The sequence below is a fragment of the Schistocerca americana genome, chromosome 4, assembly GCF_021461395.2.
Source record: "Schistocerca americana isolate TAMUIC-IGC-003095 chromosome 4, iqSchAmer2.1, whole genome shotgun sequence".
NCBI classification, from domain to species: Eukaryota; Metazoa; Arthropoda; class Insecta; order Orthoptera; family Acrididae; genus Schistocerca; species Schistocerca americana.
The window spans coordinates 471,647,439-471,675,354 of record NC_060122.1 but is presented as its reverse complement, the minus strand read 5'-3'; the positions used below and the strand labels follow the sequence as shown (position 1 = coordinate 471,675,354).

At 44.5% G+C, this 27,916-nt stretch overlaps 1 protein-coding gene across 1 annotated transcript in view; it reads left to right on the top strand.

Annotated features, from left to right (window-relative positions):
* LOC124612385 (centlein-like) overlaps nucleotides 1–27,916 on the top strand; it is a 569,059-nt gene that overhangs the window by 377,033 nt on the left and 164,110 nt on the right. Inside the window, exon 2 of the mRNA XM_047140562.1 lies at nucleotides 11,719–11,751. The gene's annotated coding sequence lies outside the window, so the exon portion shown is untranslated. The remainder of the gene's footprint in view (nucleotides 1–11,718; nucleotides 11,752–27,916) is intronic.

The following is a 27,916-nucleotide window of genomic DNA, read 5'->3' as shown; positions in this document are numbered from 1 at the left end:
GAGGGAGACCAAGAGATGAATACACTAAGCAGATTCAGAAGGATATAGGCTGCAGTAGGTACTGGGAGATGAAGAAGCTTGCACAGGATAGAGTAACATGGAGAGCTGCATCAAACCAGTCTCAGGACTGAAGACAACAACAACAAAATAGTAATGATTGAAATAAACTCATCACCGAACTGCAAGCTCTGTCCTTCCGAACCATAAACTGCCACCATCCACCACACCACACAAACAGTCCAGTAAGAGAACAAGTGCTCGAAGACGTAGGTGGAGGTTTAAATCTTTGATGTGAGGGCGTTTATCAGTATCTTCCTCGATCCACAAATATCACTACAATATTCTGAACAGTTAAAATGGCTATCGCAGTGCCGTAATTCCGTACACGTCTTGCTTCTTGACCAGCCAGAAAAAAGATTTAATCAATATTCAGACATTAAAACAGCTAATGGGTTCTGAAAAAATGACAGGCTGCAGAGAGAACAACCCGCGGCGAGCGCAAAAGGCCGCTGCCACGCACACAGTATATACTCTGGTGAACAGAAAACACGTAACAAAAAATTATGCACATTAGTACTGTGACAAAGTACATCATGCCACGGTTACAATTTCTGGAATATTTTCCATTTTAGCCTCTGAGTTTCCATCATTAATGCCTAAAATATTCTGAAGTCTGGCCAGCTCCTGATCACACCATTCTCTCTTCTAGTGACTACACAAACTTTGGCCAACTTCATTTTGGGAAACGGAAGCTCCGGTAAGCCAGTAACCTCAGCATGGGATTCAAAACTGTTTATTTAACATATTAATGAATGTTAAAAATTTCATACTAATGCCGAAAAATCCAATCACAACAAATACAGGGTGTTTCAAAAATGACCGGTTTATTTGAAAAGGCAATAAAAACTAAACGAGCAGCGATAGAAATACACCGTTTGTTGCAATATGCTTGGGACAACAGTACATTTTCAGGCTGACAAACTTTCGAAATTACAGTAGTTACGATTTTCAACAACAGATGGCGCTGCAAGTGATGTGAAAGATATAGAAGACAACGCAGTCTGTGGGTGCGCCATTCTGTACGTCGTCTTTCTGCTGTAAGCGTGTGCTGTTCACAACGTGCAAGTGTGCTGTAGACAACATGGTTTATTCCTTAGAACACAGGATTTTTCTGGTGTTGGAATTCCACCGCCTAGAACACAGTGTTGCAACAAGACGAAGTTTTCAACGGAGGTTTAATGTAACCAAAGGACCGAAAAGCGATACAATAAAGGATCTGTTTGAAAAATTTCAACGGACTGGGAACGTGACGGATGAACGTGCTGGAAAGGTAGGGTGACCGCATACGGCAACCACAGAGGGCAACGCGCAGCTAGTGCAGCAGGTGATCCAACAGCGGCCTCGGGTTTCCGTTCGCCGTGTTGCAGCTGCGGTCCAAATGACGCCAACGTCCACGTATCGTCTCATGCGCCAGAGTTTACACCTCTATCCATACAAAATTCAAACGCGGCAACCCCTCAGCGCCGCTACCATTGCTGCACGAGAGACATTCGCTAACGATATAGTGCACAGGATTGATGACGGCGATATGCATGTGGGCAGCATTTGGTTTACTGACGAAGCTTATTTTTACCTGGATGGCTTCGTCAATAAACAGAACTGGCGCATATGGGGAACCGAAAAGCCCCATGTTGCAGTCCCATCGTCCCTGCATCCTCAAGAAGTACTGGTCTGGGCCGCCATTTCTTCCAAAGGAATGATTGGCCCATTTTTCAGATCCGAAACGATTACTGCATCACGCTATCTGGACATTCTTCGTGGCGGTACAAACTGCCTTAGACGACACTGCGAACACCTCGTGGTTTATGCAAGATGGTGCCCGGCCACATCGCACGGCCGACGTCTTTAATTTCCTGAATGAATATTTCGATGATCGTGTGATTGCTTTGGGCTATCCGAAACATACAGGAGGCGGCGTGGATTGGCCTCCCTATTCGCCAGACATGAACCCCTGTGACTTCTTTCTGTGGGGACACTTGAAAGACCAGGTGTACCGCCAGAATCCAGAAACAATTGAACAGCTGAAGCAGTACATCTCATCTGCATGTGAAGCCATTCCGCCAGACACGTTGTCAAAGGTTTCGGGTAATTTCATTCAGAGACTACGCCATATTATTGCTACGCATGGTGGATATGTGGAAAATATCGTACTATAGAGTTTCCCAGACCGCAGCGCCATCTGTTGTTGAAAATTGTAACTACTGTAATTTCGAAAGTTTGTCTGCCTGAAAATGTACTGTTGTCCCAAGCATATTGCAACAAACGGTGTATTTCTATCGCTGCTCGTTTAGTTTTTATTGCCGTTTCAAATATACCGGTCATTTTTGAAACACCCTGTAACAGTGAGTAAACGAGCTACGTGATATTAATTCCATATGATTCAACGGCTTGGTACACGTCTTTCGATTTGACGTCACTTCATCGACTTGTGTGTCCTTAACCTACCCCGCAATCCTACCGAGAAAGGGGAACGTACAGTCTAACGAGGAGTCTGAACTACGTGTGGTTCCTGGCATCTCCACGTTATTGAGAAGTGAAGTCTACGCTAAAGGCGGATTGCAAATGCCGTCGTTCGGTCGGAGAATCGATCCTGCAGTTTCCTAGCACGAGTCTTACCATCAGACCACCAGGCCCGACGATCTATGAGTAAAGTGTCTGCATGAAACGTTCCTTCGTATCGTCATCTGTGTTTGGGTGATGTCGCGCTAACATCTCAAAGACAACCGCGACCTGAACCGGTACTCTGAACTCACGCGCTTTGCGTGCGAGACAACTTACGCGACGCATTGCCCCACAGATTAAATAGGAAATGTTTACTAGGGGACCTTGATCACCTCTTTGTACTCGTTCAATTGCAAAATAGTCTTTACTAATGTCGTTTTCCCAACCTTCCTTTCAGCCGCGACGCAGGTTTACCGTAACACCTAATACATGGATCCATTGAATAATAAAGGCACCTGAAACGATTAAATCAAAGTCTCTCACAAATGATGAAATTCCAGAGACTATGCGGAAGAACTTGCTCATTTTCTCGCAGTAGTGAATCGTCCGTCGATGGAACAACGAAGCAACTGCAAGAAAGCGCAGGTCATTTCTGAATGAATTTTCACTCTGCGACAGAGTGTGCACTGATTTGAAATTTCCTGACAGATTAAAACTGTGTGCCGGACCGGGACTCGAAGTTGGGACCTTTGCCTTTCGCAGGCAATGCTCTACTGCGTGAGTTGTCCAAGTACGACCCACGACCCGCCCTCATCAGCTTACTTTCGTCAGTATCTCATGTCTTACCTTCCTGCATACTTTGTGAGACTAGCACTCTTGGAAGAAAAGATACTGCGGAGACGCAGGTTACCCACAGCCTGGAGTCTAGTATTGTAATATTTATGGCTTTACAGCCATCATATTTAGGTACAATAATTTCTTCGTAGAGCGGTTGAGAAGACAGGACTGTCAAGATGACGTAATGTGGTGTGAGGTACCAATTACAGATGGTTTGCACGGTACGGGTATCGTGAGAAAGACCGCCTAAATTGTGGTCCTTCACCGCGATTGGTTGCTGCGTTCGGATGTTGCGAGGCAAAATCATAATCTTCTGTTATTAATATTGGATAAACGACACACCGTATTTTCTTGCATTTCATATTAAAGCATGTCACACTACCGCGTTATCATTCGATTATTTCACAGCAGAATCATAAACAACTGCTAAACCAAAAGGCAGACGAAGTACTTCGGCGATCTTCGGATTGCGCCTAACTTGGATGGCGGGTGAAGTGGTTCGGCTGTAAGATCGGAGCTGGTTCGGCAGTCTCGGAGGACAGACATGTTGTCTGCCGCTGTCGGTGTCAATTAAGACTTTATTTGCAATCTCTGGTTTGTAAATGTGGGAGCTGTAACGGCAGTGTCGGAGGGCGGATATGTTGTCTGTCCCAGTCGGTATTGGTTAAGGACTTAATAAGCAATGTCTTGTTGTTTGAATGAGTAATTCAGAACAATTTGATAGTAATTACAAGTACGCAGTTCATCGGCTTGTTTTTATGAAAGTGTGAATATTGGAAATTGTTTGTGATTCATAAAGTAGAATATAATTGTGTAGTTTATCGTATTCTACTAATGAAAAGCGAGTGGCATCTCGTATAAACCAATTAACTGGAAATTTAACTACTTATTAAATATCAGTTCCTCACAAAGAGTTTATTACAGTCTCAAGATAACGGATTCACGACCTAAGTGCTGTTTTCTGTGTAGTGAACAACGAATATAGAAGACTGCAGGTTGGCGAACATTAATTAGAACTTATGCATTCCACTCAGGGCAGTGGAATCAAATAGGCGCCTCGTTTGCAATGAAGACTCTGTATGAATGAAATGAGTAAAATGTCATCTGTGGTAACACTAAGGAGGTATGAACGAGAGAAATTTTCAAGGGAGTAGGTTTATATTACGCTCGTATATATCACCCTTTCTCCCGCCCTCCCTTTTTCAACTTGTCGTACTATACAGAATGAATGAGGGCGGAATCTTTGAGGTACTCGGACTGCTAGAGGGCATTGATCTATGGTACATAAGCTGTGAGTAAACAAAAATGGTCTCGCGGGTCAAAGCGAGGCAGCTGACTCTTATTTAGCATGAAACACTGAAGAGCCAAAAAAAAACTGGTACACCTGCCAAATATCGTGTAGGGCCCTCGCGAGCACGCATAAGTGCCGCAACACGACGTGGCATGGACTCGACTAATGTGTGGAATAGTGCTGGATGGGACAGACACCATGAATCCTGCACGTCTGTCCAGAAGTCGTAAGAGTGTAAGAGTACGATGGGGTGGAGGTCACTTCTGAACGGCACGTTGCCAGGCATCCCAGATATGCTCAATAATGTTCATGTCTGGGGAGTTTGGTGACCAGCGGAATTGTTTAAACTCAGAAGAGTGTCTCTGTAGCCACTGTTTAGCAATTCTGGTCGTGTGGGGTGTCACATTGTCCTGCTGAAATTGCACAAGTCCGTCGAAATGCACAAGGGACATGAATGGATACACGGTGCTTACGTACGTGTCACCTGGCAGAATCGTATATAGGCGTACCAGGAGTCCCATACCACTCCATCTACACACGCCTCACACCATTACAGAGAGCCTCCACAGCTTCAGCAGTCTCTTGCTGACATGCAGGGTCCACAGATTCATAAGATTGTGTACATAACTGTACACGTCCATCCGCTCGATACAATTTGAAACGAGACTCGTCCGACCAGGCAACATGTTTCCAGTCATCAACAGTCCAATGTCGGTGTTGACGGCTCCAGGCGAGGCGTAAAGCTTTGTGTCGTGTAGTGATCAAGGGTACACGAGTGGGTCTTCGGCTCCCAAAGCTCATATCGATGATGTTTCGTAGAATGATTCACATGTTGACGCTTTTTGATGGCCCAGCATTGAAATCTGCTGCAATTTGCGGAAAGGTTGGACTTCTGTCACGTTGAACGATTCTCTTCATCGTCGTTGATCCAGTTCTCGCAGGATCTTTTTCTGGCCGCAGCGTTGTCGGAGATTAGATGTTTTACTGGATTCCTGATATTCACGGTACACTCGTGAAATGATAGTACGGGAAAATCCGCACTTCATTGCTACCTCGAAAATGCTGTATGCCATCGCTCGTGCAACGACTAAAACACCAAGTTCAAACTCACAGAAATCTTGATAACCTACCATGGTAGCAGCAGTAAGCGATCGAACAACTGCACCAGACACTTGTCTTATACAGGCGTTGCCGACCGCAGCGGCGTATTCTGTCTGTTACATATCTCTGTATTTGAATACGCATTCCTATACCGGTTTCTTTGGCGCTTCAGTGTAATATACGTGCAACAGTACATAGAAATAATCAGAATCCGCCAACAGACGTTTCCTAGGAAGTCTATGAGCTATACGTTGCGTCATTTGCCCCGCGTACCGCACCGTGTTAAAGAGTCAGTGGACTCTCTCCGCGTCTGCGAATGGGACTTCGACTGCGCCACTGAAGCTCCGATACGACAGACGGGAAAGAAGATTTCGTGGTAGTAGAGGAGGAATCGCGAAAGTCCCAAATGTTTGCAGCATCAGAGCTGGAGCACTGCCGACAGTTGCGCCTGGAGTGCACCCAGCAAGTGCCGAAACAGGCGGTGCGTGGCACGTAACGCGGCCCATTAACCATTAGCATGCTCGGAGTCGCGCACGACGCCGCTGGCGGATTAGCGGAGCCATTACCACAGCCGACAATTAGGAGGCGCTCTTGGCGCGCCGTAGCTGTCGCCTTGAACCCGCAGACCTTGGGGAGAAAGGCGTGGCGTGTCGCGACTTGGGGACAGCCGTCAACTGGCACGGAGCCGGCCGCGCCGCGTCGCGACGCAAACCTTCCAGTCTGCCGGGGGAGTGTGGTGGGAGAGAGAGGCAGGTGTTCTGCAGCCAAACAGACCGTGGCGGGGATGCATGATACGCCGGCCGTCCAGCGCGAGAGTGGACTTTGCGATCGTTGGCTTCTTATAGTCTTCCTTAAATACGCCGGCGGGTCCCATAGTATCACCTCCGAACTCGCTGTCTCCGTGTTGTCGGGGACACGACTCGCCAGTCTCAGCCGCTGCCCACTTAACAAGTGGTGAGGTATTCGCAGTTGTAACAGCGTTTAAAAATTTTTAAAAGTAATAGTATTTTTGATATTCTTATTGTTATTGCTATTAATATAGCCTATCCCCGATGTTATTCAATCTGCATACTGAGCAAGCAGTAAATTAAAAACAAAAGAAAAATTCGGAGTAGGAATTAAAATCCATGGAGAAGAAATCAAAACTTTGAGGTTCTCCGATGGTATTGTAATTCTGTCAGAGACAGCAAAGGATCTGGAAGAGCAGCTGAACGGAATGGACAGTGTCTTGAAAGAAGGATATAAGATGAACATCAACAAAAGCAAAACGAGGATAATGGAATGTAGTCGAATTAAATCGGGTGATGCTAAGGGTATTAGATTAGGAAATGAAACGCTTAAAGTAGTAAATGAGCTTTGCAAAATAACTGAGGATGGTCGAAGTAGAGAGGATATAAAATGTAGACTGGCAATGGCAAGGAAAGCGTTTCTGAAGAAGAGAAATTTGTTAACATCGAGTACAGATTTAAGTGTCAGGAAGTCTTTTCTGAAAGTATTTGTATGGAGTGTAGCCATGTATGGAAGTGAAACTTGGACGATAAATAATTTAGACAAAAAGAGAATAGACGCTTTCGAAATGTGGTGCTACAGAAAAATGCTGAAGATTAGATAACTAATGAGGAGGTATTGAATAGAATTGGGGAGTAGAGAAATTTGTGCCACAACTTGACTAGAAGAAGGTATCGGTTGGTAGGACATATTCTGAGGCATAAAGGGGTCACCAATTTAGTATTGGAGGGCAGCGTGGAGGGTATAAATCGAAGAGGGAGACCAAGAGATGAATACACAGATTCAGAAGGTTGTAGGTTACAGTAAGTACTTGGAGATGAAGAAGCTTGCACAGGATAGAGTAGCATGGAGAGCTGCATCAAACCAATCTCTGGACTGAAGATCACAACAAAAAAACATGTTATTGTTTATGATTATCCAAGTAACAGCATTGTCATTCAAATATCTTACGGGAATGCATCTGGGTGACGTTGTCGACGATGGCAACCGGCTCCATTCCCGTAAGTATTTGAACATTACATACGCCAGGAGAACTCAGGTCTCACAACTGTATTGTTGTTATTATTATAATTGTTACTATTGTGATCGTTGTTGTTATGGTGTCATTGTCTACGATGGTCCATTCTTTCGTCACATCACGCCCTAGTAACACACTGAATAACGTCGTGTACCGTCCAGTAAAGTTGTAAGGTGCAAATTTTGTGGTTTATTTATTCTAGGATTGAAGACAATTGTGTAACTTGAAATGACATGTTTAATGTCGCATTATTAGCACAAAAATACACGCTTGTACACAGTTTTCAGTGTGGCAACAAAAAACAGTTGTCAGGATAACGCATCTCGTCAACATAAAATCATTCTAATCACAACAATATTAAATATTAACACTCAGAAGGTTAAATTATCCTAAAAACGACAATGTTAAAGTTTAACTAGATGTTTCTTTACAAAATGGTTCCTACACTTACGTAATTACGTTGGTAAGTACTACGAAAATCGTCCCACTCCGGCTCAAAGTTCGGTACTATTTTTAGGATGACAATCATGTCTATAGTGAATGGTTAGCTATATGACAAATTGACCAAAAGATTAACCAAGGTCGCTCGAGTTTACAGTGGACCCAAGCTGGTGAACCAACAAGTTTACACCTCTGCACGCAGTGTTTACCTTAAGCTGCGATGAGCTGTCGTCTGATAGGCCGCTCTCTTCCACTGAAATTCCTATAAAACTAATTACACCTTTGCTGAATTTTCCAGCAGAAACTTTACCTATGTTTCTCGTTATGTGAGAGAACAATTACTCATCCCTAGTCTTAGAATGTGGCGATATACACACGAATGGTTGGAGCAGTGTGCATATTATAATGCCCTCTCAGTTCTCACAAGAACAGTTAACTAATTGACTGGTTCGTTTCTCCACAGTTGGAGATAAACGATGCTACAGCTAATTTCTAGCTGGATATGAGCCACTGTGAACGCAGTGTTCTCACAAATTACTCCTCTGCATCGTACAGAGCATTATGCACATCGTTCTGCGCTTCCAGTTCACAGAAGAGTCCCCAAAAATTTCTGTCTTGTCTTATTCACAGCCGAACTGTCTCCCAACCTGGATTCTTTCATTCTTCATGTCATGGCTTTTTTCGACCAATAGGAGCGTTCCTCTTATTTTGTGGAAACTCTCTCTACCAATCACAAGGTCCCTACCATTAAATTGCGTCGAAACTTTGGCTCTTTTCTCCTTTCTAGCGCGTTTCCGCCAATCGGACGTTTTGTGCCCATTCCAGACGCCTTAATGGGTACATTGTACCACTCACTGGACATGTGGTCGAAAATGTGTCACAGGTCTCGTTTTGTGTCCATTTGGAATTCCGAAACGCTGTTTTCTAAAAGCTTCCTTTCCTGTCCTCCCTCAGATGGGCCGTTATACTCTCTCTCCCCGTCTGAGTCACCTGGTCGGTCGTTGACTTTCTGCCAGGGACACCCCTTTAAGTGGTTTCTGTGGTACCCCCTGTAGTACAGCCTTGCCTCTGTGTCTGGCCCTCTGAATTCCAAACTAAAACACCTCTCACTGCTTGCTTCACCTTCTGCTCAAACATTCATTATAGGAATGGTGTGTTAATTACTGTCAATTGAATGTCATCCCTTTTTGCATTACACACTGCTAGACAAGTTTGCTCATTACCGCCGAATTAAGTTAGGTGCCATATTCACTATCCCATTGTGATGTATATAACTCTCATCTAAGGTGTGAATCTGATCTGCATTTATTCTGCCACCTTACAAAGTACAAGGCCCAGCCTCAAATTGATTAGGCCTACTGAGCGATACCGGATACTCGGAAAATATTGTTATTGTATCTGCATGAGTAAGGAATACATTAAAAGTTCTGGTACTCAAATTTTGTTTATATGTGAGGTCGATTCTGCGATCCTCCCTTGTCGAAAAATTCAATCACGGAGCCGTAGATGGCACTCGTTGCATCAATGATGTGAGCAAACATTTCTCAACGAACAACAAAGCAAGGTGAGAAAGTCTGGTTTGCGATTGTGTGTTTTTAGGATTAGTTTTTAGTCTCTTCATCTCCGAAAATGACCTCCCTGTCGGAGCAGTGGTTGCAGGAATGGTTAAAAATAATTTGATTGGATTTGATGCTTCAGGTACTGTTTCACAGAGATCACAGGAGGTGAGACACTTTGTCTAAATACAACACACATGGCCAATGGTACAATTTTTGTGTCTCTTAATAGCCACATAACCATTTATAACTTGAAAATGTCAGGCATAATTTTTAGTTTCTTAATTTAAATGTGGAAGAGTTGATGTAGGCCGTCCCTGTTTGATCACGTCACTTCTCCGCTCGAAACTTAGTCCTCCAAATGGAGTTCCCACTAACTTATTTACAATTTGATACGTCTGTATCTCTGGAGGAGCCCGCAACTTCGCCCACATTGGTTCAGCAATCCAACTTTACACTTACGTGGGAACTAATTTAAATCATTAAAAATATAATTGTTATCTAACAGTATAATGAATAAATAATAGCCCGCAGCTCGTGGTCGTGCGGTAGCGTTCTCGCTTCCCACGCCCGGGTTCTCGGGTTCGATTCCCGGCGGGGTCAGGGATTTTCTCAGCCTCGTGATGGCTGGGTGTTGTGTGATGTCCTTAGGTTAGTTAGGTTTAAGTAGTTCTGAGTTCTAAGGGACTGATGACCATAGATGTAAAGTCCCATAGTGCTCAGAGCCATTTGAATAAATAATAATATGTACTAAAACACAATGAAACATTTAAATATGTGTGCTGATTGATATCTGAACACTTTCATCACTGTAGCGCGCGAAAGAGTAGCACATGTCTCTTTAGAAGAGCTAGAGAATCGTAGGCGATACACGATTATTAGCTACCTTTAAGAGCTGCATAGTCCTCCTCTTTCTCTAGCGGAAGCGACAGAGGAGATGGAACTTGTAATCGCTGTTGCTGGGAAGTTACAGCCCCTGTCGCCTTTAAAACTGGCGCCTGTCACCCCAACAGCTGTTTATGTCTTAAATGCCCCCGGGTTAGAAGTGAGTTTTACAAGTATGAAGAACGCACGCAGCTGAAACTGTGGAAAAAATATATATGTACTAAGACTGTCTAAACGTAAAAAAGCGCGTCTTGTCGTTACTGTGACCGATTACAGCAGTTACTAACATGCCGTGCCCTTGCATTTAACCGAAAATTCGTCGCTTGAGTCTCTTGTCGCGTAATAAGGAGAGCGACTGTAACAGAGGACACGCGCCATTGCTGCTACCTGCTAGTTGTAATTAAAACACAGCTATTCACAAAGGTCCAGTGAGGGCTTTAATTACAGTATTGCAGCCCTAAGGCAGCGAAAGATGGTAGATAACTTAAAGCGACAACGTGGGACAGATTTACACTGGGAAAAAACTGTTCCAATTATGGCCAATTTACGCTGGAAAAAGTTGGTTCCAATTTTGACCGCTAGGTGGAAATCTGGCGCTGTGAATGCAAGAAAGACATATAGAAATGTTCCCAAATGTGATGGACTAGGAACGGGATGTGGACAGTAAAGGTCAAACAAGTGAGGAAGGCATAATTTAATTTTATTATTAATTGCCGGTTAGACAATTTGTTCAATACGAACATTGCAGACGTCGACGAGATGCTGTACAGCGCCAAATATGCCCCTGGTGGCCAGAATTGCAACCTTTTTTTTCAGCGTAAATCGATTCCACATTAATGAATCAGCATATTTACTAAGTTTCGTGGCCACACTTCAATTATTACCACCCGGTACTTTCCGGTTCATTAGTTCTCTAAATGACCTGTTCTGTCATAAGAGAATGTACACCATATCGATGTTGACCTTGATGCAAAGTTCTAACACTGCACTTACTTAATCACATTTGAAAGTCTTCCTACTATACTAATGTAGGGGCCCACAGACACTAATACTTAATATTTACTTTTCTTTTGTTTCAGGAGGTGATGCAGCGAAAGATCACACAAAAACTGGTGAGTATTTCTTTTTTGTTTTCTTGTTTATCCGTGAATTACGCACCTACCAGCATAACTGCTACAAGTAAAGATCAGTACCTTTCACGTAAAGGTAATGTGGCACTTTTCTATTACTTCGTGAAGATTTTCATTCACGAGCAAAACGTTAGAGAAGACCAGTATGCAGAACCGGAAATAGATGCTTTTCTTCGTCTGTATTTTCTCCCAGTTATATGTTGATAGGTTACAGCGTCGAGCTATTAGCCATTATTTTATCCTTAAAAGACCCATCCTCCTTTTGTCCTCCTTCGCCAAACCGAATATCCGTCCGTAGTTTGAAGCATACTGAAATAAGATAATAGGTCTTTCAGTGCAATAATTGGAACCGTTAGCTTTTAATTAAGCTATACGATAGATGCCAACTGTTTTATGAAAGCCTACTTGAAAAGTTGTAAGAATCAGTATTACGTGAGAAATCTAAGAATATACTACAGACCTCTGGGTCTCTCATCCGTAGCGACCACAAACGCAAGATTAGTCTAATTACAGCGCCCACGGAGGTATTTAAGCAGTCATTCTCCCTGCTGTCCACACTTGGTTGGAACTGGAAGGAACATGTGGGACAATGCCAAGTACCCCCTGCCAAGCACTGGCGAGTGCATGTTCTACAACGTATGCGGTTTCCCAGTTTATCAGTACTCTAAATGATACGTTCTGTTGCGAGACAGCGTACAGCATGCCGATGATGACCCCGATGCAGTTTGTTACAATGCTAAGCACCCCTGCCATGCACTTCACAGTGGTTTTCAGAGTATAGATGTAGATGGTTGACTGAGGACTAGCCAATAAATTATGAGACCGATTTCTTTCGTGTAGTGTCCGTACGACGGCGAAATATTGTTCCATTTGTAGAACCGGTCACGCAAGATCCGCAATACAAATAAGAAACACGTGTGCTAATGTCTGTGACGGCATTGCCAGAACAAAGACTCGCTTGTGAAAAGGCAGGCGGTCCGCGGTTAGTGGTATGTGAGCAGTTTATTAACGAAATTATGTGTCACGGCATCTGCTGCAGCAACACAGTACTTGTCTCACCACATCAAATTTCGTGTGTATAGTCGTTAAATATCCATTTCGAAGGATATTTTTCTTAGTCATTCTGTGCACAGAATCTCGTATTAAATTCTCTCCTGACGTTCTTACTACTTGTATACCATGACGAAAGACAAAAATTCAAATTTGAGTCGTTGATCCATCTCGATCAACCAGAGCTCTTCTTTGTTTTCGAGTTTTTATTTCTCTTCAAGTGCTTCGTTTTCTTCTGCCACTGATACGTCCTAACCAACGCTCCGTCAGGTTTTGCCTTCCATAATTTTAAGTACCGAAGGAGAGAAAATGCGAACACTGCAACAGCACTCTGTCGTTATTCTTCTGTTTTAGTATCTTTTTCTTGCCATTATTTCACTGCTGTGGTTTATTACGCTTTCGTTTCTGGTGTCTTAAGTCAGTAGTCTTATAGCCGAACTCTTACCCAACAGAACGTCTGCTTTGCGGTGTTTAGATATTTTGATGCCAGAGATTGGAGTCATTATACTGTTACTTCCGCGAGTACGATCGTGCTGGCGGCAGCCGTTGCTTGTTATAAAGTAATCCGCCTCTGCCGCAGTCTTTGCTCATTAACGACTTCGAAGCTGTTGTAATCTTCAGTCGATTTCACAGTGGTGTTTCATACAGGCGGAAGCCCCATAAACCGATTCACTTCCTCGTTCCCAACACCAAAGGGAAAAAAGGACGTGCAATAAAATGTCCTGAAATGCACCGTGTTTCACTTGTTGGCACTCTAAGTTTACTGTTGTCAGTCATCACTTATTTTATTTCCAGTACGCATTTCAGAGACTTGAACCTCAAACATCAGTTATCAAATAGTGACTGGTAACAGCAAATTTGTAGTTTCATTCGATCTCAAGAGCGGCCATAATAAAGTTTAACTTAAAATGTTCGCATATACAGTTTTCACTTGTCATTAAAAACATAAAACGCATTGCTACTGAAAAATGTGAACCTGTTGATCAAGTAGGTTGTTACTAGTTAGTGCCCCGTACAGTAAGAGAAATGATGTGGGTAGTGAGGATCGAGAATCACGACGGTTTTTGCTTATTATAGACATTTGTACTGGGAAGATATCGTTCCAAGGGATTCAAAGACTTTCCAGAATGTTTTAATGTCAAGGTAGACGTCCTATAACAAGTGACAAAAGAAGAGTTTTTGTCGTGTGATATAATTACAAATTAACAATATTCTGATTTTTTTTCTTTACGTATACACTGAAGAGCCAAAGAAACTCTTACACCACCCTAACGTCGTGTAGGGCCCCTCGAGCACGCAGAAGTGCCGCAACACGACGTGGCACAGACTCGACTAACGTCTGAAGTAGTGCTGGACTGAACTGACCCCATGGATCCTGCAAGGCTGTCCATAAATCCGTAAGAGTACGAGGGGGTGGAGATCTCTTCTGAACAGCACGTTGCAAGGCATCCCAGGTACGCTCAATAATTTCATGTCTACGGAGGCTAGTGGCCAGCGGAAGTGTTCGAACTCAGACGAATGTTCCTGTAGCCACTCTGTAGCAATTCTGGACTTTTAGGGTATCACATTGTCCTGCTGGAATTACCCAAGTCCGTCGGAATGCACAATGAACATGAATGGATGCAGGTGATCAAACAGGATGCTTACGTATCTGTCACCTGTCAAAGTCATATCTAGACTTATCAGGGATCCCGTATCACTCCAACTGCACATGCCCCAAACCATTACAGAGTCTCCACCAGCTTCAACTGTCCCCTGATGATATGCAGGGTCCATGGGTTCATGAGGTTGCCTCCATACCAGTACACACGTCCATCCACTAGATACAATTTGAAACGAGACTCGTCCGACCAGGTAACATATTTCCAGTCATCAACAGTCCAATGTCGGTGTTGACGGGCCCAGGCGAGGCATAAAATTTTGTGTCGTGCAGTCATCAAGGATACACGAGTGTGCCTCCGGCTCCGAAAGCCCACTTAGATGATGTTTCAAAAATGGTTCAAATGGCTCTGAGCACTATGGGACTCAACTTCTGAGGTCATTAGTCCCCTAGAACTTAGAACTAGTTAATTAAACCTAACTAACCTAAGGACATCACTCACATCCATGCCCGAGGCAGGATTCGAATCTGCGACCGTAGCGGTCTCGCGGTTCCAGACTGCAGCGTCTAGAACCGCACGGCCACTTCGGCCGGCGATGATGTTTCGTTGAATGGTTCGCACGCTGACACTTGTTGATGGCCCAGCGTAGAAATCTGCAGCAATTTCCGGTAGGTTTCCACTTCTTCACGTTGAACTATTCTCTTCAGTCGTCGTTGGTACTGTTCTTGCAGGATATTTTTCCGGCCGCAGTGATGTCTGAGACTTGCTGTTTTACCGGATTCCTGATACTCACAGTACACTCTTGAATGGTCGCACGGGAAAATCCCCACTTTGTCCTACCTCGGAGATGCCGTATCCCTTCGCTCGTGCGCCGACTATAACACCACGTTCAAACTCAAATCTTGATAACCTGCCATTGTAGCAGCAGTAACCGATCTAGCAAATGCGTCAGAACTTGTCTTATACAAGCGTTGCCGATTGCAGCGCTGTGTGCTGTCTGTTTGCTTATCTCAGTATTTGAATACGGATGCCTACACCAGTTTCTTTGGCGCTTCAGAGTATATTGTGAATCCTTACTTCTTGCCAAATTCCATGATTCAAAACCAAGTCGTAGTACCATACACGTGGTTCTGATGGGTACGTTTCTGTTGAATTTATTCAGAAACTTATATTTATCATCCCGCTGACGGACTACGGACCTTAGTATGTGACATAAATTTCAACATACGTCAACGAATTCCTGAGAAGAAGGTTTTTAACAATCGGACACACAGACATGCTGACAACAAAGTGATCCTATGAAGGTTTTGTGTTTACCTACTGAGGTCCGGAACCATAAAAAAAAGACCCGCCTGGATAGTCGTGTGCGTTAGCACGCCACTTCCGCATTCGGGGAAGGGCACCGGCACCGGGTCGACTCCCCCCTTTGGATTAACGGCGGGGACCGGTGTGCCGTCCAGCTTGGATATGATTTTTAGGCGGTTTCTTATGTCCAGCGAGGCGAGTTCCAGGTTGGTACCCACGCCACGCCTAAGTTAGACGATTCGTAAACATTTCGAAATCGTTCGCACACTCTCATATGGGATAACACGAGACACAGACAGGTGGGGTAATCAAATTCCACCCTGGGGTGGGGGGACGAGGGGGGGGGGGAGCGGTGACAACAGGAGGGGCATTCGCCCTTTCTCTGCCAATGAGATTGCCAAAACCATAAATTAACATGCCGATCCCTCAAAGATACGGGATAAAAGACGGGAAAAAGAAGAAAAATAAATTGTAAAAATGTAAATGGATCATGGCTGGTTGGGCCACCCCACAGAGTGGTCGCAACCGTCTGCTGGAAACTGTGTTCTTTCTTCGCCCACATTGACCTCTTATAACGTGAGAGTTGTATTTATTAATAAAATGTCGGTAAGCGTAATAATTGACACGTGAACTAGACCACAATGTAGCAATAATCAAGAGTAGGTTGAACTTAAGAAGACTAGTCAGGAAGAGTCAATGAGCGCAGAAGTGGGATACGGAATGTGAAGGAATGAAGAGACACGCTTGAAGTTCTCTGAGTCTATAGTTACTGCGATAATGATTGAACGCAGTTCGATTTAAAAAGGGCAGTCAGAGAAGTTGGAAAGAAAATTTGGAAATTTGTGGTAAGATCTTATGGGACCAAACTGCTGAGGTCATCGGTCCCTAAGCTTAAACACTACTTAATGTAACTTAAATTAAATTGCGCTAAGGACAACACACACACCCATGCCCGAGGGAGGACTCGAACCTCTGACAGGGGGAGCCTCGCGAACCGTGACAAGGCGCCCCCCCCCCCCCCCCCCCACCGAACCGCATGGCTACCCCGCGCGGCTGGTAAGAAAAAATATAGGTACAAGGAAAAAACTGCGAAGAAGCCAGGAGTAATAGAAGAAATACTTTACGAACGAAGGGAATACAAAAATATTCAGGGAAATTCAGGAATACAGACACAAGTCACTTAGGAATGAAATAAATAGGAAGTACTGGGAAGCTAAGGCCAAATGGATGCATGAAAAACGTGAAGAAATCTAGAAAGAAACCATTACCGGAAAGTTCGATTCAGCATATAGAAAATTCAAATGAGCCTCCGGTGAAATTAAAAGCAAGGGCAGAAAAGAGTGCATTGTATGCCTCTACGAGTGGGAGGACTTGTCTGATGTGATAGAAGAAGAAACAGTAGTCGATAAGGGTGACATAGGGGATCCAGTATTAGAATCAGAAGTTAAAAGAGCTTTGGAAGATTTAAGATCGTATAAGGCAGAAGGGATAGATAACATTCCATCGGAATTTCTAAAATCATTGTGGGAATTGACAACAAAACGAATATTCATGTTGGATGGTAGAATGTATGAGTCTGGCTATATACCATTCACTCAAACTTTCGTAAAAAACATCATCCACACAATTCCAAAGATTGCAAGAGCCGACAACTGCGAGAATTATTGGACAACCAGCTTAAAAGCGCATTCATCCAAGTTGCTGACAAGAATAATATACAGATGAATGGAAAATAAAATTGAGGATCTCTCAGATGATCAGTTTGAGTTCATGAACGGTGATGGTAGCATAGAGGCAGTTCTGACGTTGCGGTTGATACTGGAAGCAAGACTGAAGAAAAATTAAGACACATTCATAGGATTTGTCGACCTAGAAACAGCATTCGACAGTGTCAAACGGGTGAGCTATAGGGAAACACGGGTAATATAAGATACGTACGAGAACGAAGAGGGAAGAATAAGACTGGAGGACCAAAAACGTAGTGCTCGGATTAAAAAGGGTGAACGACAGGGATGTAATCTTTCAGGCCGTACTGTTCAGTCTGTACATCGAAGAAGCATTGAGAGGAATAAAACGAAGGTGGAATTAAAATTCAGTGTCAACAGATGTCAGTGATAAAATTTTCCTATGACGTCGCTATCCTCAATGAAAGTGAAGAATTACAGGATCTGTTCAATGGAATGAACAGTCTAATGAGTACAGAATGTGGTTTGAGAGTAAACTAAAGAAAGATGAAAGTAATGAGAGCAGCAGAAATGGGAAAGGGAGAGACTTTGCATCAGAATTGAGAATCACGAAGTAGGTGGAATTAAGGAAGCAAGGTGGACACAAAAAGCAGACTAGAACTGGCAAATACGTCGTTCCACCAGTATGAAACAAAGGCATTAATTTGAGGTAGAAATTTGTAAGAATGTGCGTTTGGAGCAAAACATTGTTTGGTAATGAAACATGGGCTGTGGGAAAACCAGAGCAGAAGAGAATCGAAGCGTTAGAGATGTGGTGCTACAGAAGAATGTTGAAAATAAGATGGACTGACAAGGTAAGGAATGAAGAGGCTCTCCGCAGAATTGGCGAGGAAAGCAATATACTGGAAACATTGACGAGAAGAAGGAACAGCATACTAGTGCGAGCTGTGGAGAGTAAAAGCTATAGAAGAGTGAGATTGGAATACATCCAGCAAATAAGGGAGGACATGTGTTGCGAGTGTTACTTTGGAATGAAAAGTTTGGCACAAGAATAGAATTCGTGGCGGGCCGCATCAAACCAGTTACAAGAATGATGACTCAAAAAAATGATAATTGTAGTGCTTGCGTATATGGTGCAGGGTTATATTTATGTTTAATAATGATCAAGAGGGAAACCCGTCAGCGACTCATGGCCTTTTCATTTGGAATCGCACCAGGGGGACTTTGAGATTAAAGTCCCCATCCGCCGGAAGGATCACCATCAACAGTGTCGCATTCCCTCATTTTATGTGACATTTGGGAGAGATTTGGAATTTAGTGATTAGGAATTTTCCGCCACCAGTTCTCCTGCCATTGCTGGCCATATACTGGCAGTGAAAATTCCATCCACTAGCAGGATTCGATCCGGCTTACCTCCACGTCCAGCGCCACCGTACAGGTGTGCATTAGCCATCTCGGCTACAAAGGAGGGTTGGTTTGTACGTGGTAGCGCTTCCAATAACTTTTTTTTAATAATCTGATGTATAGGAACGGCAAGATAATTTCCTTGGATCTCCACGTTCGTCCAACGTAAGTCCTATGCAGTTTTGTCTGTGGAGGCACCAGACGGAATTTGCTTTTGAAAGGGATATCTCATATGTAAAATGCCTCGCCAACATGAAGCTAATGTAAAAGTACCGGCGAAAAAACGTCCAGTGATGCTTGTAGGCCTTGTGGCTAGGCCCTCAGCGCTATTTTCCGTCGCCCAGCGGTTCACAGTTGTCACTATGTTCTAATTTGTAGACTGTTGCAGGCCTGCCGCTGGGCCCACACACACACACACACGCACACGCACACACACACACGCACACACACACACACACAGTCAGCCTAGTGTCAAAACAGTTTCCTGTTTTAACAGACTACGACCAACAGAGGTTACGAAAGAGGGCGTCTGCAAGCGCCTGGCTGTTGCTGTGTTTTCTCCGCTTTGGCAATCTGTCCCGCACGCTGGAAACAACCTACCATTGTGCCCCTCATTCGGCTGGTAACGTACTGACAAGCGGGCACCTCTGTTGCTGCCGCTTTCACATTCTCACGGGAATTCCGTAAAACGTGCGAACCAGCAAACGTTGAGATCACGACCACTGCATCCAGCTGTTCTGAAACGTTCGTTTTGTCCACTGTTCACAGATTACTGGTCAAAAGAAGTTCGTAGCTAGCTAGAGCAGAAACAGACACTACTGCCTTCGTTCACTTGTGAGGGGAAAACAGGTTAGGAAGACGATAGTAAGGAAGGATATAAGATACTAATATTTGACATCACGTCGCTGACGATAAAGACTGAGCTTAAACTCGCACCCCGCAGTAATGGGAAAGGAAATCGGCCCTGATCTTTTCAAAGGCATCCTTTCAGATTCACCGTAAGTGACTTAGGAAAACGATGGGAAATCTAAAAGTTGTGGGGGTTGGAAATCCAACGAAAGAGGGGTCAGTCTCTACCCACTGCGCTGTTTCGTTCCGTGTTAGTATGCATAGTGCTCCGAAACTATTCGTTGAAATCAATACGGGAGGTAAAGAACATCACGACAAATATATTAGCTGTGGCATTTATGGTCCCTGATGTCAATTTCTGACGCTAGAGACGATTTACACAGAAGGTAGTTTAGCATGCTAATTATAGCAGAGGCGTTCACAAGAACTGTTCGAATGCGCGACCGTTGGCTTGTATGCACGCAGCACATCGCCGGACCATTGGTCTCGTGTCCGTTTGAAGACTTCCGGCACATCCGTAGTGCCATCAGCGACGACATTTCAAGCGACGAGGCCTTCTTCTACTTCCACAACGGTTTCATACGCCAGCTGCTTCATTTGCTCCCAGAGGAAGAAGTCCTGACACGTGACGCCTGGTGAGCTGGGTGGCCAGGCCACAGGGCTGCCTCGGCAGACCCATCGATTTCCGAAGGTGGCTCTCAGGTAATTCCTCACAGCAATGCTAACGTGAGCCGGGGCCCAGCCGTGCTGCAAGTACATCCTTTTAATAGGTGTGTTTCCAGGCGGACCTCACAGATAACCATCCATACACAGCAGAAAATGAATATCTCCTCTATAAAAATCAAAGTGGATTTCGCAAACAGAAATGCTGCGAAACTCAGCTCACTCTGTTCCTCCATGAGATATCAGCGCAGTGGACAACGGCGCTCAGGTTGATACCGTGTTCCTTGATTTCAGTAAGGCATTTAAAAACGTTCCGAACTGCCGTTTAACGAAAAAAATACGAGCTCACGTATTATCGGAGCAGACTTGCGATTGGATTCAAGACTTCCTTGCAGAAAGGACTCAACACGTCGCTCTTAACGGAACAAAATCGACAGATGTAAAGGTAGTACAGGAATACCACAGAGAAGCGTGATAGGACCATTGCTGTTTACGTTATATATAAATGATCTCGTAGAAGTTGTCGGATGCTCTTTAAGGTTAATACCAGATGATGCAGTTGCCTATACCAAAGTAGCAACGCCATAAGATGGTAAGAATTTGCAGAACGACCTGCACAGAACTGATTAATGGTGTAAGCTCTGGCAGTTGACCCTGAACGTAAATAAATGTAACATACTGCGCATACATAGGAAAAGAAATCCACTGCTGTACAGCTACACTATTAATGACAAACAACTGGAGACAGCGTCAGCTATAAAATATCTAGGGGTAATTATCCAGAGCGACCTTAACTGGAAAGACCACATAAAACAGATAGAGGGAAAAGCAGATACCAAACTCAGATTCACCGGAAGAATCTCAAGGAAATGTGACTCATCCACGAAAGAAGTGGCTTATAATTCGCTTGTTCGCTCGATTTTTGAGTATTGTTCCTCTATCTGTGATCCCTATTAGTTAGGACTGATAGAGGAGATAGAGAAGATCCAACTTACAGCTGCGCGTTTCGTCACGGGATCGTTTAGCTGGCGAGAGGGCGTTACGGAGATACTAAACTCCACTGGCAGACGTTACAAGATAGACGTTGTCCATCACGAGGAGATTTACTATTGAAACTTCCGGAGCAGGAGCAGTCGGACAACATATTACTTCCCCCCCCCCCCCCCCCCCCCCCCCCCACGCACACAAACATCTCGCGTACTGACCACGAGGAGAAAATTTGAGAAATTAGAGCCAATACAGAGGCTTACCGACAATCATTCTTCCCATGCACTATTCGCGAGTGGAACAGGGTTAGAGGGATCAGACAGTGGTACCGAAAGTACCCTCCGCCACACAAACCATTAGGTGGCTTTCGGAATATGACATAGCCGGAGATGTTTTGAATGCCAGTCCTCATTGCCAGTCAGCGACACATACACAAGAACTTACTCACACGACTACATTGAAAGTTAACTTCAGAGACCGTATGTTCCTTATCAAAAAGTGTTTTGATGTTATCGGCTTCCTGTATTAATTTGAACGAACAGTTTCGGAACACTCTGTAGAACGTCTTTCTATTGCACCGCTGGTGTTACGAACGTTTGCATAACGTTCGGGGTGGGGCGTAATCTACATCAGCATGTGTATTCCGTAAGCCACTGTACAGTTAACGATGCGGAACACTTCGAATCGGTGTTCACTATTCTCCGTCTTGTTCCACTCTCATAATTTATGGTGTGGGAGTAAACCGGCTGCACAATACGTCCAGTTCCAGTACAGCACTCGTGGCTGCAGCATCGCGTCGCGAAGTGGGGCCCAGGCAGTTTCAGATAAGTTTTTACAGTCCGACGATAATTTATGGATTTGTAGTTTTAGCTTGACGATGTCCACTATGGACAAACGGTTGTTACTGCTATTCTGAAGAAGGTTGGGTTATCCCGACTGAAACCTAGGTAAATTCTAGGTAAACGGTGCAACTGAGGCTGTTGGTTATTAAAATTAAAATTAGCATTTAAGAAAACCCTAAATGTGGAAGGATATGAAGACTTTTTACAGCATTGTGTACTGCGTGCAGTAGAGGAACAGTTCGGAGACGATGATTGTACCAGCATGCCAATGGATCCTGTCGTAGTGTAGCATCTTGGAGGCAACGGTTTGCGGAAAATAACATTTCCGATATGAACTGGCCTGCCCAAAATCCTGATCTGAACCCATTGGAGCACCTTAGCTCAAGTGTTCCCAACAGAGCTCAAACTGTCACAAAGACGAAGGATGGACACAGCCGGTGTTGATGTCCCGTTAGAGATCTTCGGATACTTTTGATCAGATAGTGTACTTTTATCTATCGATCCCTACATTAGAAACACAATTCAGGCCGTGGAACAGTTGCAAAAGCTACGCCAATACGGGATGTATAAATTCATCGAGCAGATATCCACGGTGGTGGTTGTTTCATAGGCATTAGGCCGTAGCCGAAAGCGTGTTTATCTGTCTAATGTTTCGTCACCTAATGCTGGAGAGATAGTAAGAGACTATATAGACGCTATTAGTTAATTTTCAAACTTAAACAAGCTCAGAGCCGAGTTTCACCGAAACAATTTTGTCTACTTTGAGTGTGCCGGGCTGGTTAGCCGCGCGGTCTGGGGCACTTTGTCACGGTCCACGCTGCTTCCCCCCCGTCGGAGGTTCCAGTCCTCCCTCGGGCATGGGTGTGTGTGTTGTCCTTGGCGTAAGTTAGTTCAAGTTACATTAAGTAGTGTGTAAGCTTAGGGACCGATGACCTCAGTAGTTTGGTCCCATAAGATCTTATCACAGTTTTCTACTTTGAGTGTTGCACTGTGAATAGGAATTGTTCCATTGAAATATTTGGACCTTTTCGTAAAAAATATATACGTATCTGGAACTCATAACATCCTGTTTATGGACTGCATAGGTTGGTCCTTGGCTATCATTTCAATCTGTGAAATCCGCATATCAAATGTGCCTTCCATTACCGAAATCTTTGTCGTGCAAGTTTATTTTTATCTCCATCTTCCGCATCTTGCCGACGTAGTAAAGACTTGGGAAATAATTGTACAGTGCCTATACAGGGTGTTACAAAAGGATACGGCCAAACTTTCAGGAAACATTCCTCACACACAAAGAAAGAAAATATGTTATGTGGACATGTGTACGGAAACGCTTACTTTCCATGCTAAAGCTCATTTTATTACTTCAAATCAAATTAATCATGGAATGAAAACACACAGCAACAGAACGTACCAGAGTGACTTCAAACACTTCGTTACAGGAAATGTTCAAAATGTCCTCCGTTAGCGAGGATACATGCATCCACCCTCCGTCGCATGGAATCCCTGATGCGCTGATGCAGCCCTGGAGAATGGCGTATTGTATCACAGCCGTCCACAATACGAGCACGAAGAGTCTCTACATTTGGTACCGGGGTTGCGTAGACAAGAGCTTTCAAATGCTCCCATAAATGAAAGTCAAGAGGGTTGAGGTCAGGAGAGCGTGAAGGCCATGAAATTGGTCCGCCTCTACCAATCCATCGGTCACCGAATCTATTGTTGAGAAGCGTACGAACACCTCGACTGAAATGTGCAGGAGCTCCATTGAGCATGAACCACATGTTGTGTCGTACTTGTAAAGGCACATGTTCTAGCAGCACAGGTAGAGTATCCCGTATGAAATCATGATAACGGGCTCCATTGAGCGTAGGTGGAAGAACGAAACTAAAATGAGCTCTAACATGGAAACTAAGCGTTTCCGGACACATGTCCACATAACATCTTTTCTTTATTTGTGTGCGAGGAATGTTTCCTGAAAGTTTGGCCGTACCTTTCTGTAACACCCTGTATTTCCCCTTTCTTCTTTATTCTCTTTACTGAGCTAATGGAATAGCTAGCCGTTTCTGCAGACTTCTCGGGTATAGTTTTACTGAGATTTATGCTTCCTGATTTCTCTCTGCTGGCAACACTTTTATTTTATTCCATATAATCACACGTGCCTATGGCGCGTGAAGACGGCGGTGCCGGGTTATGTCCTATAGGAGTAGCAACCAGAACGCACGAAGTGTACAGGTCCCGCGGGCGGCAGTCATCTAAGGCGGGCACCCCTTGCGAACAGCGGAATGCATCGTCCTGCGCTCAGGACGAGAATACTTTCTTGACGGGTGCGACGTTATTCTGCGCAAGCTGTACGCTCGGTTTCGTCACCAGCAGCAGGTTCTTCGCGGGCCAGACGGTGGCACCTGAAGCTGGGACTACAGAGGGTGCGTGGTGGGGCCGATGACCGCCGCTCTGTCGGCACGGCGTGAAAGCGGCCGTTGCTGGTCCAGCCGCATTGCACAAGAGCCGCCGCCGCCCACGCGCCTCAGATCTCTATCCGACCTGCCGCCGCCGCCGCCGCCGCCGGGCTTCCGATACCAGTCAGCCGAGTCATAACTACGGCCGTTCTGGAATTTACTTTCCTCCACGTATTTCTAGATTATTCTCCGTTTGCCCCCGAGCAGAAGTATTGGAAGCAATATCCCCAAGACTGTTCTTTTTACTGCAGATCCGATAGCGAAATATCTTTCTCAGATCAAGGTCTATGTTTGACACTAGTAGACTGACATCGTTAATTCGGCCTTAACGCATGTTTTAACGTGAAAATATGTGTTTCCTCGTTATACCCGAAATTTTGTGCACGTCAAAATACCAACAGATCTGAAACGGTAATAACTACGAGACAAATAACGCATAAACAGTGGTTGAGCGCACAATGGATAGAACATGTCTGTACGTGTTCGTCGCGCAATATTTGTTTCGTCTTTGGCGTCATCGTAACAGTGTAGGCACATGCGCGTGATTGTTACGAATTAGCTTTGTGTATCGTTATACATTAATGTAGCGTGGAAACGCTTTTAGCTAGGACATTGATTCGGTTGTCATTGTGAAGAGCTTTCGAAGAGCACTCGAAGCTTAATAAAAGTGCTTCCTTTTGTTGACTACATCTTCTGTGTCATCTCCAGGCGTGATTTCAGGATTTATTTGCTTCTCCGTCAGAAAACGCTAAACACTTGGCACTGAAACTTGCTCTCTAGCAGAGGGGATTCAGAACGACTTGTGAAACTCATTGCATAATGTGCAGATAAGTATGCAGAAACAGGAACTCTTTTTATATAACAGGGAGGAATTTCCTCAAGTGCAAATGCAAAACACAAGAAAATATTCGATAAACAGCACATACGTGAGAATCTGCTCATCATAAAAATAGGTGTTTTCAAAACAAAAAACAAAAAACTACCCAGGGCAGCGTGAAGAAGTGGAAACACCATTGGAACAAATGCTTGGATGTATGGTGAAAATGCTTTACGAAAGACAAAGACCGAACATTTTTAAGTTAAATACAGATAGTCTCAATGAATATTTTAGCAGACTTCATATTTATAAGTATTCAGCACTAATTACCCTAGCATGTTTTAGAGATTCTGCGCTTCAGATATCGTCTTTATTCATATTTCTGGTTCCAAAACATTCGCCAGGAGAGCCCCTTCCTTTTCCCGCAACACGGTTATCGCAATGCAACCAAAGAAGAACAAGCACAAGAACAAGCGATGTGCTGACAAGTATTCCAGGGACGATAAACGTAAATGTCCCATTGGGAAGAATGTCCCGATTTGCTGAAAATTGACGTTCACACCCTTTGTCGCACGGATCTAGACACAAGAAGGAATGATGAGTGGAGTTTAACGACCTTCCTGCGGCAGATCTATTAGAGATGAATCACAAGCTAGGATTCGGGAAGTGCATCAGCAATTCTTTACAAAGGAATCATATCTGCATTTGAGTTAGGAGATTTACGGAAACGCAGAAGTCAATGCGGAACGTACTACAAACGTATCCGTTACCACAGTGACGTTAGTGGGCAATGGCAGCAGACGAGTGCCTTTGCTGAGAGCGTGCCATCGGCTGCAGCTCCTCTAGTGGGTTCGTCGCCATATCGGTTGGACCCTAGGCGACTGGAAAACCGTGGCCTGGCCAGACTCGTCCAGTGCCGATAGTTGTGGTCGAGTGTGGCGCAGCCGGCCGCTGTGGCCGAGCGGTTCTAGGCGCTTCAGTCCGGAACCGCTCTGCTGCTACGGTCGCAGGTTCGATTTATGCCTCGGGCATGGATGTATGTGATGTCCTTAGGTTACTTAGGTTTAAGTAGTTCTAAGTTCTAGGGGACTGATGACCTCAGATGTTAAGTCCAATAGTGCTCAGAGCCATTTGAACCATTTGAGTGTGGCGCAGACCCCAAGGAGACACGGAGCCAAGTACTCAACAAGTCACTGTACAAGCTGGAGGTAGCTCCATAATGGCACGGACTGCGTCCTCTGGTCCATCTGAACCGATCACAGAGGGGAAGTGGTTATGTTCAGCTATTTTGAGTCTATTTGCAGCCATTCATGGACTTCACGTTCACAAACATATCACCGGGCCACAACTGTTTGCGATTGGTTTGGAGAACATTCTGGACAAATCGAGCGAATGATTTGGCCACTCAGATTGCCGGACATGAATCCCATCGAACATCTATGGGACATAATCGAGAAGTCAACTCGTGCACAAAATGCTGCATCGGCAACGCTTTCCCAATTATGGACGGCTATAGAGGCAACAAGCTTCTGTATTTCTACAGGGGACTTCTGAAGACTTGCTGAGTAGATGCCACGTCCAGTTGTTGCACTACACTTTGCAAAAGGTCCGACACGATATTAGGTCGTATCCCATGACTCTGCATCTACATCTACATCTACATACGTACTCCGCAATCCACCATACGGTGCGTGGCGGAGGGTACCTCGTACCACAACTAGCATCTTCTCTCCCTGTTCCACTCCCAAACAGAACGAGGGAAAAATGACTGCCTATATGCCTCTGTACGAGCCCTAATCTCTCTTATCTGTGGGGTCTTTCCGCGAAATGTCAGTTGGCGGCAGTAAAATTGTACTGCAGTCAGTCTCAAATGCTGGTTCTCTAAATTTCCTTAGTAGCGATTCACGAAAAGAACGCCTCATTTCCTCTAGAGACTGCCACCCGTTTTCCTGAAGCATTTCCGTAACACTCGCGTGATGATCAAACCCACCAGTAAAGATCTAGCACCCCGCCACTGAATTGCTTCTATGTGCTCCCTCAATCCGACCTGTTAGGGATCCCAAACGCTCGAGCAGTACTCAAGAATAGGTCGTATTAGTGTTTTATAAGCGGTCTCCTTTACAGATGAACCACATCTTCCCAAAATGAACAGATGAACCGAAGACGACTATCCGCCTTCCCCACAACTGCCATTACATGCTTGTCCCACTTCATATCGCTTTGCAATGTTACGCCCAAATATTTAATCGACGTGACTGTGTCAAGCGCTACACTGGAGTATTCAAACATTACAGGATTCTTTTTCCTATTCATCTGCATTAATTTACATTTATCTATATTTAGAGTTAGCTGCCATTCTTTACACCAATCACAGATCCTGTCCAAGTCATCTTGTATCCTCCTACAGTCACTCAACGACGACACCTTCCTGTACATCACAGCATCATCAGCAAACAGCCGCACATTGCTATCCACCCTATCCAAAAGA